At 39.0% G+C, this 11,851-nt stretch overlaps 1 pseudogene; it reads left to right on the top strand.

Moving 5' to 3' along the window:
- Positions 1–6,454: 6,454 nt before the first annotated feature.
- LOC118010235 lies at positions 6,455–7,959 on the top strand (annotated as a pseudogene).
- Positions 7,960–11,851: the final 3,892 nt, after the last annotated feature.

Genomic DNA, 11,851 nt, shown 5'->3' on the forward strand with positions numbered 1-11,851 from the left:
TAGAAAGCCTTGAATCATGTCAAAAATTCAGATTTTATTCTAAAGGTAATGGAGATCCATTACGGATTTTCAAGTAGCAAAATCACTCAGGCATCAACTAAACATGATGATGGATTTAAAAGGTGCCAGATTAAACCTTACACCTAAAGGAGCTAGAAAAAGAACAGCACATAAAGCCTAAAACCAGCAGAAGAAAGGAAATAATTAAGATTAGAGCTGAAATAAATGATACAGAAATAAAAAAACAGTAGAATAGATCAATGAAACAAAGAGCTGGTTTTCTGAAAGAATTAAATTGATAAACCCTTAGCCAGACTTATCAAAAAGAAAGGACAAAGGACCCAAATAAATAAAATCATGAATGAAAGAGGAGAGATCACAACCAACAATGCAGAAATATAAACAATTATAAGAAAATATAATGAACAATTATATGGCAACAAATTGGGCAGTCTGGAAGAAATGGATAAATTCCTAGAAACACATAAACTACCAAAACTGAAGAAGGAAAAGGTAGAATACTTGAACAGACCCATAACCAGCAAAGAAATTGAATCAGTAATCAAAAATATCCCAACAAACAACAGTCCAGGCTTCCCAAGAGAATTCTATCAAACATTTAACGAAGAAGTAATACTTACTCTGCTGAAGCTGTTCCACAACATAGAATTGGAAGGAAAACTTCCAAACTCATTCTAGGAGGCCAGAATTCCAAAACCAGACAAAGACCCCACTAAAAAGGAGAAATACAGACCAATATACCTGATGAACATGAACAGAAAAATTCTCAACAAGATACTAATTGAATCCAATAGTACATTAAAAGGATTATTCACCATGATCAAGTGGGACTTATTCCTGGGCTGCAGGGGTGGCTCAGTATCTACAAATCAATCAATGTGATACATCACATTAATGAAAGATAGGGTCGCTTGGGTGACTCAGTCAATTAAGCATCCTACTCTTGGTTTCAGCTCAGGTCATGATCTCAGGGTCTTGAGATCAAGCCCCATATTGAACTCTATGCTCAGCATGGAGTCTACTTGGGATTCTTTCCCCCTTCATCTCCCTCCCCCTCTGCTTCTCTCCATGCTGGCATGTGTACACTCTGTCTCTCTCAAAATAAATAAAATCTTTAAATATAAATAAAAATAAATAAAAGAAAGAATAAGAACCATATGATCCTCCTAATAGATGCAGAAAAAGCATTTGGCAAAACACAGTATCCTTTCTTTATAAAAAAAAAAACTCAAGAAAATAGGGATTGAAGAAACATACCTCAACATCATAAAGGCCATATATGAAACACCCACAGCGAATATCACCCTCAATGGGGAAAAAACTGAGAACTTTTCCCCCAAGGTCAGGAACATGACAGGGAGGTCCACTCTCACCATTGTCGTTCAATACTGTACTAGAAGTCCTAGCCTCATCAATCAGACAATAAAAAGAAAGAAAAGACATCCAAATCGGCAAGGAAGAAGTCAATTTTTCACCAACTGCAGTCTAGATGATACTCTAAGTAGAAAACCCAAAAGACTCCATCAAAAAATTGCTAGAACTTATCTATGAATTAGGCAAAGTTGCAGGATATTAAATCAATGAACAGAAATCTGTTGCATTTCTATACATCAATAATGAAACAGCAGAAAGAGAAATCAAGGAATCAATCCCTTTTATAATTGTACCTAAAACCATAAGATACCTAGGACTAAACCTAACCAAAGAGGTAAAAGATCTGTACTCTGAAAACTATAGAACACTTATGAAAGAAATTGGAGAAGACACAAAGAAATGGAAAAACATTCCATGCTCATGGATTGGAAGAACAAATATTGTTAAAACATCTACAGTATCTGAGCAATCTACACCTTTAATACAATCCCAATCAAAATAACACCAGCATTTTTCACGGAGCTAGAACAAACAATCCTAAAATTTGTAACAGATCTTAAAAGACTCCGAATAGCCAAAGTAATGTTGAAAGAGAAAAGCAAAGTGGGAGGCATCACAATCCCAGACCTTAAGCTGTATTATAAAGCTGTAATCATTGAGACAGTATGGTACTGGCACAAAAACAGACATATAGATCAATAGAAAAGAACAGAGAATCCAGAGGTGGACCCATAACTATATGGTTGGTTAATCTTTAACAAAGCAAGAAAGAATATCCAATGGGGAAAGGACAGTCTCTTCAACAAATGATGTTGGGAAAACCGGATAACAGGCAAAAGAATGACACTGGACCACTTTTTTATACCATACACAAAAATAAATTCAAAATGGATGAAAAGACCTAACTATATAAGACAGGAAACCATCAAAATCCTCAAGGAGAAAACAGGCAATAACTTCTTTGACCTCAGCCACAGCAACTTCTTACTAGACACGTCACCAGGGGCAAGTGAAAAAAAAAGTAAAAATGAACTACTGGAACTTCATCATGATAAAGGCTTCTGCACAGTGAAAGAAACAATCAATAAAACTAAAAAGCAACCGATGGAATGAGAGAAGATATCTGCAAATAACATACCAGATAAAGGGCTAGTATCTGGAATCTATAAAGAACTCATCAAAATCAACACCCCAAAAATAAATAATCCAGTTAAGAAATGGGCAGAAGACATGAACAGACATTTCTCCAAAGAAGATATATATACAAATGGCTAAGAGACACATGAAAAGATGCTCAGCATCACTCATCAACACGGAAATACAAATCAAAACCACAATGAGATACTACCTCACACCTGTCAGAATGGCTACAATTAACAACTCAGGAAACAACAGATATTGGTGAGAATGTGGAGAAAGGGGAACACTTTTGCACTGTTGGTGGAAATGCAAACTGGTGTAGCCACTCTGAAAAACAGTATGGGGGTTCCTCAAAAAGTTAAAAATAGAACTACCCTACAACCCAGAAATTACATTACTAGGTCTTTATCCAAAGGATACAAAAGTGCTGATTCAAAGGGACATAATCACCACAATGTTTACAGCAGCACTATCCACAATGCCAAAATATGAAGAGCCCAAATGCCCACCATCAACTGATAAATGGATAAAGAAGATGTGTGTGTGTGCGCGCATGCGTGCATATTTACATATATAATGGAATATTACTCAGCCATCAAAAAGAATGAAATCTTGCCATCTGCAACAATGTGGATGGAATTAGAGTGCATTATGCTAAGCAAAATAAGTCAATCAGAGAAAGACAAATACCATTTGCTTTCACTCATGTGGAATTTAAGAAACAAAACAGATGAATATAGGGGAAGGGAAGGAAAAATAAAATAAGATAAAAACAGAGAGGGAGGCAAACCATATAAGACTCTCAAATATAGAGAACAAACTATATTAGTTAGTTAGCAAACTAGAGAGTTGCTAGAGGGGAGTTGGATGGGGATGGGCTAAGTGGGTGATGAGTATTAAAGAGGGCACTCTGTTGGGATGAGCACTGGGGGTTATAAGTGATGAATCACTAAGTTCTACTCCTGAAACCAGTACTATACTATATGTTAACTAACTTGAATTTAAATTTTAAAAAATAATTTAAAAAAATAAAATAAAAGGTGCCAGATGAGAGGCAGGAAGCTGGGCTAATGGGCTATTGCCTAGATTAGGGAAGTGGTAACGAGAATGAGGAGGAGGGAAGAAATACAAAAAATATTTTGTCAGTAGAATTTGAGGTTTTTGGTATTGAGGTGGATATGGGAGGGGAGATTTCTAAGCTTAAACAACTAGGTGGATTCTAATAACTGTTTTCTTTACTACTCTGCTACTGTATTATCATGTAACCTTTAAACACCAGTCATGGGACCCCCATATCAGTTTTCCCTTCTCTCCCTGGTGGGAAAGTAATCATACCTGTGGTCTGCCCTTTTCTATAGAAAGGTGAACGGATAACACATTTATACAAAGTCTGGCTGTAACTATTTTCTCATGAGTTTTATGACCAAGGGGTTAAAAAAAAAAGCAAAGAAATTCAACAACAAAATCTTGGTTTTTTAAAGCTCCGGGATTCATTTGAACCAACTGTTGCCATGGTTTCAAGAGTCTGAAATCAACATTTCAAGGTAATCCGAGGATCTAGATATTGCTGCAGCATTCAGGTATCAAGGAACAAGCAAAGTGCCATACCCTATTAGTGACCAAACTCCGTTAAGGCGTTAAGGCTGTGCAAATGCCTCAAATTGGTATTCAGCTTAATCACTGATGCTTTATTACTAATTATAGCATGACACCATGCAAAAGTGGGACTTTTTAAAAGGCTGGCAAATGGCATTATTTTAATAAGTCATTAGGAAATTGCTTTTTGAGGACGCAATGAAAGTACAAGTTTCTCAATTAGGGGAATTATGTGGAAATGATGAGATATTTGAGCATGCATGATCTGCAGCTAGCAATCCATTTGAAGCAGACCAAGCCATTGGGAGGGCTGGCTAATGAAAAGAGGATGATCTGACTCATTGTATGAGAAAAATGATAATGGAGGTTCTAAACAGAGGGCGTTAAAAGACTGCTCATCTCCCAGCTACACTCACCAAAGTCTTTTTGGCCCTTCACCTTGTGTTTAGAGCTAAAATAAAGATGTCAAGATGAACCTAATCTTTGAGAGAATTAATCAACTTTCTTCAGCAATATTCATACACAAGAAAAATAAATGATTAGGGGAGCCTGGGTGGCCCAGTCAGTTAAGCATCCAACTCTCCGCTTCAGCTCAGGTCATGATCTCCGGCCCTGAGTGGGGCTCCATGCTCAACAGGGAGTCTGCTTGAAATTCTCTCCCTCTGCACGTGTGTGCATGCTCTCTCCTCTGTAAAACAAATAAATAAATCTTAAAAGAAAAAGAAAAAGAAATGATTATTAGTTAGTTGGACAACCCAAAAATACTGAAGTTCTATTTGGAGCTTATTCGTAAGCTGGGGAAGAGCTGTTTGAGATAGGAAACAGGATGAGACATGGCCAGATAGGATATTTTATTCTGAAACTCTCATCCACAGAAATACCTAAGTTTGAAAAAGCATTATGTGGACTCTACATGTACATATGTAGGGCGTGTGTGTATGTGTGTGTGTGCATGAGAGAGAAAGAGAGAGAGAGAGAGATTGAGAGAGAGAAATGGGGAGGCAGGGTTAAAAGAATATTTTTCTTCTTTATTTTCAGTTCAACAAAGAGTATTCACATTACATCTGATTACTAGTTATACCATTTGGAAAGGCTCGGGAATGTTTTCTTTAATCATTTTGAAACTTCCTGTGAGAAACTGCCTTTTTGTAAGGATCCAATTATCAACCATTCTCAGAAATGGATTTCTATATTTAATAGGCCAACACGTTCCTCTAGTATTAAATTCTTCATCTGGAAATTGGTAGCCTTGCTTGAGTTCCTCAAGGCTCAATGAGCCCATTGTTTGCAGTGACTATCACTCTCAGCAAATGTGAACATTCTTGCTCAACTCTAATGTCCAAATACTTCTTTGAAATCTTTTTTTCAAGCTCTCTACTTTTGGCTTTGTAAAAGAACTTGGGTTTGACAAATATGCTCCCCAGTTTGTCATCCGTGAGCAAAATTCACTGAAGTCAAGCAGGAACAACAGTCATTAACAAACTGGGGTCTGATGAACAACTCTTAGAACAGATGGACACACATATACATATACACGCACATACAGCATAATTCTGAAGACTACTTAGGAGGAAAATGTCTGGTGACAGCATAAATGGCTCAGGGCCTGTAGGGCCTAAACTTTTACTCCCTGAAACTTCAGGACAAATTTTACATTATCTACTTGAGTTATCAAAGACACAGAGCTCAACTCTGTTCTATAGGGAATTAAACTATGAAATAAGATTCTTAAAAATAAAAAGACATTAATGCTGCTTAGCCATCTTATTAGATGTTTGACATAATTTATCACCTGAAGACATTGTGCCTTTAGTCTTATATCAAGAGCAAAATTCATGAAGTGACTCGGTTGTTCTCAGCATGAAGGAGAACAGACACATTTTTCAAAAGAAGCAATTGACTTGTTAAAGGTTTAACATATCATAAACATTTTGATTTTGTGATGACTGGATGGTGATTTACTTATCCCCTGACTTTACTGTCAGGTAATTTATAAGTTTACTTCTCAGACAAGAACTGTGGGAAATCTTAGGAGCAATTGGCAGGGCAAAGAGGAGGGAAACACATAGCTATAATAAAGCTATGGTAGTGGCTAAAGTGACAAGAAAAACAAGTGGAAATCATTTTATTTGTACTGCACCTGTGAGAGAAGAAATTATGGCTCCTTTTTGCATCAGAATCTCACAGGTCTATTTTGAGAGCTGAGAGATCTGTGTAAAGTACCTTGTTCACTCTTTTAAAACAGCCTTTACTTTAAGAGAACTCAACTGTGAAATTTATAGAAATTCTTTCTGAAGCTAAGAAAAAAGTTCAAATTCCTTTGCTTTTGATTATTTCGCTAAACTCTTCTAGAATCTAAAGACACAATGTGGTGTGGGATTAAGGTATGCCAATTCAGGGACAGGGCAGGCTCGTCCTGGGGCCTTGCGTCGCCAGAGCAGGAGCCATCCCACGCGGTGGTCTGGGGTAGGGCCACACGCAGGCCAGGAGCCCGGGTTCAGTACAACGGATACCCCAGTCCTTGGCAGTCCCCCGAGGCTCGCAGAGAACCTCTGCGGAGCCCCGCCATGCGCAGGCAGGGTGGCCACTGCCATGGGTGTGGATGTGCCTGACAAGATGAAGATCCGCATCCCAGTGGTGCTCCTGGCCTGTGGCTCCTTCAGTCCCATCCCCAACATGCACCTGCGCTTGTTTGAGATGGCCTGAGACCACCTACATCAAACAGGAATGTACCAGGTGATCAGGGGTATCATCTCTCCTGTCAATGACAACTACAGGAAGAAAGACCTCGTGGCTGCCCACCACTGGGTGGCCATGGCCTGACTGGCCCTGCAGACGTCCAACTGGGCCTGGGTGGGCCACTGGGAGTGAGCAGGTGCAGTGGATGGAGACAGTGAAGGTGCTGAGGCATCATCACAGCGAACTGCTTAGGTCTCTGCCCCAAAAGGAAGGCCTAGACCATGGCAGGGCTCGTTCCACAGCCCCCAGAGCTGTGCCTGAGCTGAAGCTCCTCTGTGGGGCAGATGTCCTGAAGACCTTCCAGAACCCCAACCTCTGGAAAGACACACACATCCAGGAGACAGTGGAGAAGTTTGGCGCGCTGTGTGGGAGCCGGACAGGTCACAACCCAGAGGAATATATCTCGGGCTCGCCCATCCTGCACAGGTACTGATGCAACGTTCACCTAGCCAGGGAGCCCGTGCAAAATGAGCTCAGATCCACATACATCAGGCGGGCCTTGAGCCAGGGGCACAGCGTGAAGTACCTGCTCCCGGACACTGTCATCACCTACATCAAGGACCACAACCTCTACACCAGGGACAGTTCCAGGAAAGGCAGTAGCACCCAGACGAATGAAGGAAAGACAAGCTGGGGAGAGCCAGCCACTCCACAGAGCTCCTCTGGAGGAAAGGGCAGTTAAGGTCTTTGGCTTTTTTTCTTTTTCATTTTTCCTTTGTTTTTTTTAGGCAATGAATTTATTTCAGAGGAGGAGTCTTCTGTCCCAGGAAGAGATACCTTCTTTTGGAAGGAGGAGCAAGTGCCTACATCTCAAGAATGGACATTTACCAAAGAAGTTAAAATGGCACAGGTCACTAGAACTAGACCACAGCTCTCAAAATCTCTCGCTGCACAGGCCTTCTTATTCGGTAAATGGTGACTCGGGCATGCGCACTGAAGGCAGTTCCACACAAGGCAGGGCCCCCGAGGGTCAGATCAGAACTGCCCACACGCATTTTTTTAACTAAGGCCAGGTGAAACATGATGGTCTTGATTGGAGAGACTGGACAGGATGCTAATTACTGAACAGTGGGCTTTCTCAATGGCTTATTCCAACAAAATAATAATTGAGGAGTCAAAAATTTGGAAGCAGTCCTTTGCCGATTTACATCGAATCTTCCCTCAAGAACCACCGTCTGCCTGCCTAAGCTGTAGATACAATTTAAAATCTTTTAAAGAGTGACCCTCAAACAATATTTTTGATATGGCAGATATTTTTAACACAACTTTTTTATAAATGTCACGGCTCCTGATTTCCAGGTTTCTAAAAAGGAACTGAGGTAAAACAGATGCCTTGACTATTTTAGAGGATCTTTTTGATTGTTTTATGACCGCCTGCCTGTGTGAATATTGGCAAAGAGATAAATAATAAATTGACATCAAAAAAATTTTTTTAAATTAAAAAAAAAAGATACACCAATTCATAGGTTGCCATAATCATTAAACCCTTGGTTATGCAGCGCTTGTGTCCAAGGAAGAGGGTCCCTTTATTAATCTCATTTTGTTCATCTTCTCAAGGAACAAGGCAATGTGTTATTGCTCTTGCTCCCTGGAAGATTCCAAGACTTGATGTACTAAGGGGCAAAGTGCTTGACTGAGGGATCCAATTAGGAAAATGGCAGAGGGACCAGTACTGATGGCTCTTGGCCATACCTGTTGAAGTCTCATCAGAAGCCATCCACTTCAAAGTGTAGCATTATTGGTTTCTACCTGTTGACATATTTAAACAAGGAGGCTATCAGAGGCGTCTTGGTGGCTCAGTCAGTTGGGCGAAGGACTCTTGATTTTGGCTCAGGTCATGATCTCAGGGTTGTAAGATCAAGCTCCATGTCTGGCTTGGCCTTGGCATGGAGCCTGCTTAAGATTCTCTCTCTTCCTCTCCCTCTGTCACTCTCTCCACCCCCCCATCCCCACTTGCATGTGTGCCCTGTGCTCACGTGCACATGCGCACTCTCTCACTCACTCGCTCTCTCCCAAAAAAAAAAAGAGGCTATTAGATTGAGATGGGTCTAATGCCTTGGTTATGTAAGGAAACCAAAACATAAGCCGGAGTCAATGCACTTGAATCCAAGAAAGTGAAACTTAAGAACAACCAATCACAAACAGCCAGCTAGACTTTCCTGCTTAAAATACAACTGCTTAAAATACAGCCAATCAAATAATTTCTTTGCTCTACTACCACATCTTCTCTATAAAAAAATCTCTTCCCTGGTGGAGCACTCCTAACTACTTTAGGCTTGGCACAACCCAATTCATAATTGAAAATTTTAATGTACCTGAGTTCATCTTTTAACATATCAGAACATCAAACTGGTTACTCCAGTTTTAGCCTACACATAACAGTGATGATTCATCTGATATTTAATTTGATATTACTCAATAACAGTGATACAGTAAATTCATTCATTTAACAAGTACTTCTTAAATGCTGTATGCCAGTCACCATATTGGGCATCAGAAATCCAAACATGCATGAGACAAAGTATCTGACTGCAGAGCTGAGTCTCATGAAAAAGACAACATGAAAGTTAATAAATACAACACTTGAAAGGGCAGAGAGAGAAACATAATAGCATAGGAACACAGGGAAAGATATAACCAATGTCAATTACCATGGTATCATTCTTATGCCCTTCTACAACCCATTTCCTAGCATGGTACTAGGCACATACAGACATTTGATAAATATGTGCTTGGAATGGATTGATAAGTGGGTGGATGGGTGAGCAAATGGATGAACGGATGGGAAGAGTGAATGAGTGAGTGAATAAATTAAAAAAATATTTTTAATTAAAATTAAAAATACATAAATAAAAATGATAGCACTGGAAAGCTGACCCATTTGACTAGAGTAGAGGGTGGGATGCAAAGAAACGGAACATTGAACAGAGAGTTTCAGGACAGAGTTAAAATAAACAGAAGTATCAGATAAAGGAACAGAGAAATTATATGCTGAAAATCTGGCAAGATGTATCTGATGGCTCTGTGAAGAATAATATTTTGGGATGTGGAAAGTGGCCTTCTGTAGAGTGACAGGAGTAGAGGAGAAGTGAGAGTAGAATTTTGTAAGAAACCAATGGTTCATTCACAAAGAAATTCACCAGTCACTGTATTTACAGTCAGGGCTATTTAAAAAATTTCTCACATATATGAGCACTGGGAATGATAAAACCACTAATGTGCTGATAAAAAATTAACAACAGTTTCTCCAGGAGAAAAACAGGAAAAAAAAAGAAATGAAGGAAGAAAACTTGATTTGTCCCAAGTACGTGGTGTAAATACTCATACCATGGCTGATTTCAAACTACCAATGTGCTCACAAAATTCCTGAACACTAACAATCAGCTCTCAAAATGAAACAACACAAAAAAACAAAAAAAAACCAATCAGCTCTCAGATGTAATAGAAGCCTCCTTTAGCACTTCATTGCTAAAACGTCAGAATGACTTAACGTTAATAAGACACCAGGAAACACAGAATATCTAAAACTCCCTCAAATGTTCCTAATTTAAAGTGAGCATAGAAGAAATACAGCTACTGACTATTTAATGTGAGGATGATTTTCAGATATTGGTTAAACTTCAAAGTGTTCTTTATTTATAGTCTAAGGAATGTTTTCTGGGGTTCCTAAACTGCAAAACAGCTATTCTGGCATTATAAAATATAATATAATATAAGCCTCAAAATAAATGAATCTTCCTCCTTAATAAATAAATAAATAAATAAATAAATAACTTAGGGGACAAAAATCTAAGTGAGGCTGTCTATTAAACAATATCACAGAATCATGGACTTCTTACCACTGATCTCAGCTCATTCTTACACAATTTCTATGATTTATTTTTAGATTCATGCCTGTCTCCCCCAGTACAATATAAGACCAAGAAGAGTAGGGGCCCCATCTGTTTTTGCTTCCCAGTGATAGCTCCAACACCTGACAGTGCTTGGCATGAAGAAGGTGCTAAATAAATATTTGTTGGATAAGTAAAGAGAAACACAAATGTCTCATTAAAGGAGGTACTATACAAGAAAGAATATGCAAGAGTATACAAGAAAGATTTCTTTTTAAGAGTTCTGAAAATGTCACTTTTAAAAAGAAAAGTTTTTTACTGCTCTATACTATGATATGAGTTCAGTTCAATCAGATTGATCTCAGTGATTCAGAGAACCTCAGCTGAGTGGGGGTTAGAAAACATCACTGTTGAAGATTTAGGGAGCCAATAGGTAACACCCATTTCTTCTTTCTCCTAATTTAGGACCAATGGATAAATAAAGGTGATATACTGATAATTTTGGTATCAGTATTGACAGGTCCACTGAAAAATGAGCCTTTCAATCTGTAACCCAAGTAATTCATGACTCATTCCTGCTCCTCATCCCATCCATAATAAACCCTGAGAAAGCCCATCTAAAGGAAGGACTGGTTCTGCAGGACACATACACTTAAAGCAAGTATTTCTTCCTTGTATCTAGGGTAGTGCAGAAAGTAAGAGAACATATCCCCAGAGTCTGGGGCCTTGAGAATCATGGACCAGTGATGTTACACAGGTAACTGAGGAAACTCACAAGAAATAACGGGTAGGAGAAGACGCCAAAGGGTTACTCTAAATCCCTGCACATGGAAACAAGGAGGCCAGAGAAAAAGAGAAGCCCTCCCATATCTCTTTTCCAACCACTAGGTCACAGCACAGTATATGGCAAATGAATGCAGGAGAGAGCAGAAAACGAAATATGTTAAGTTTGCTTTTCCAGGTGATATAACTGATGCAAATCACCATTCTTTGTTTCTGATAAGTATCTGATAGCTAATACACAATCCTTTGCAGGAGCTGTTGAATAATTTAAAATACAAAAACCACAGTCTCATACAATGCAAGAGGTTCTAATATCATAAAAGCCAGGTAAAGATCACAGGAGTCTGAACACATGTATTCCTGGTCTG

Source organism: Mirounga leonina, unplaced genomic scaffold (assembly GCF_011800145.1).
Source record: "Mirounga leonina isolate KUSES-001 unplaced genomic scaffold, KU_Mleo_1.0 Mir_129, whole genome shotgun sequence".
Taxonomy (NCBI): Eukaryota; Metazoa; Chordata; class Mammalia; order Carnivora; family Phocidae; genus Mirounga; species Mirounga leonina.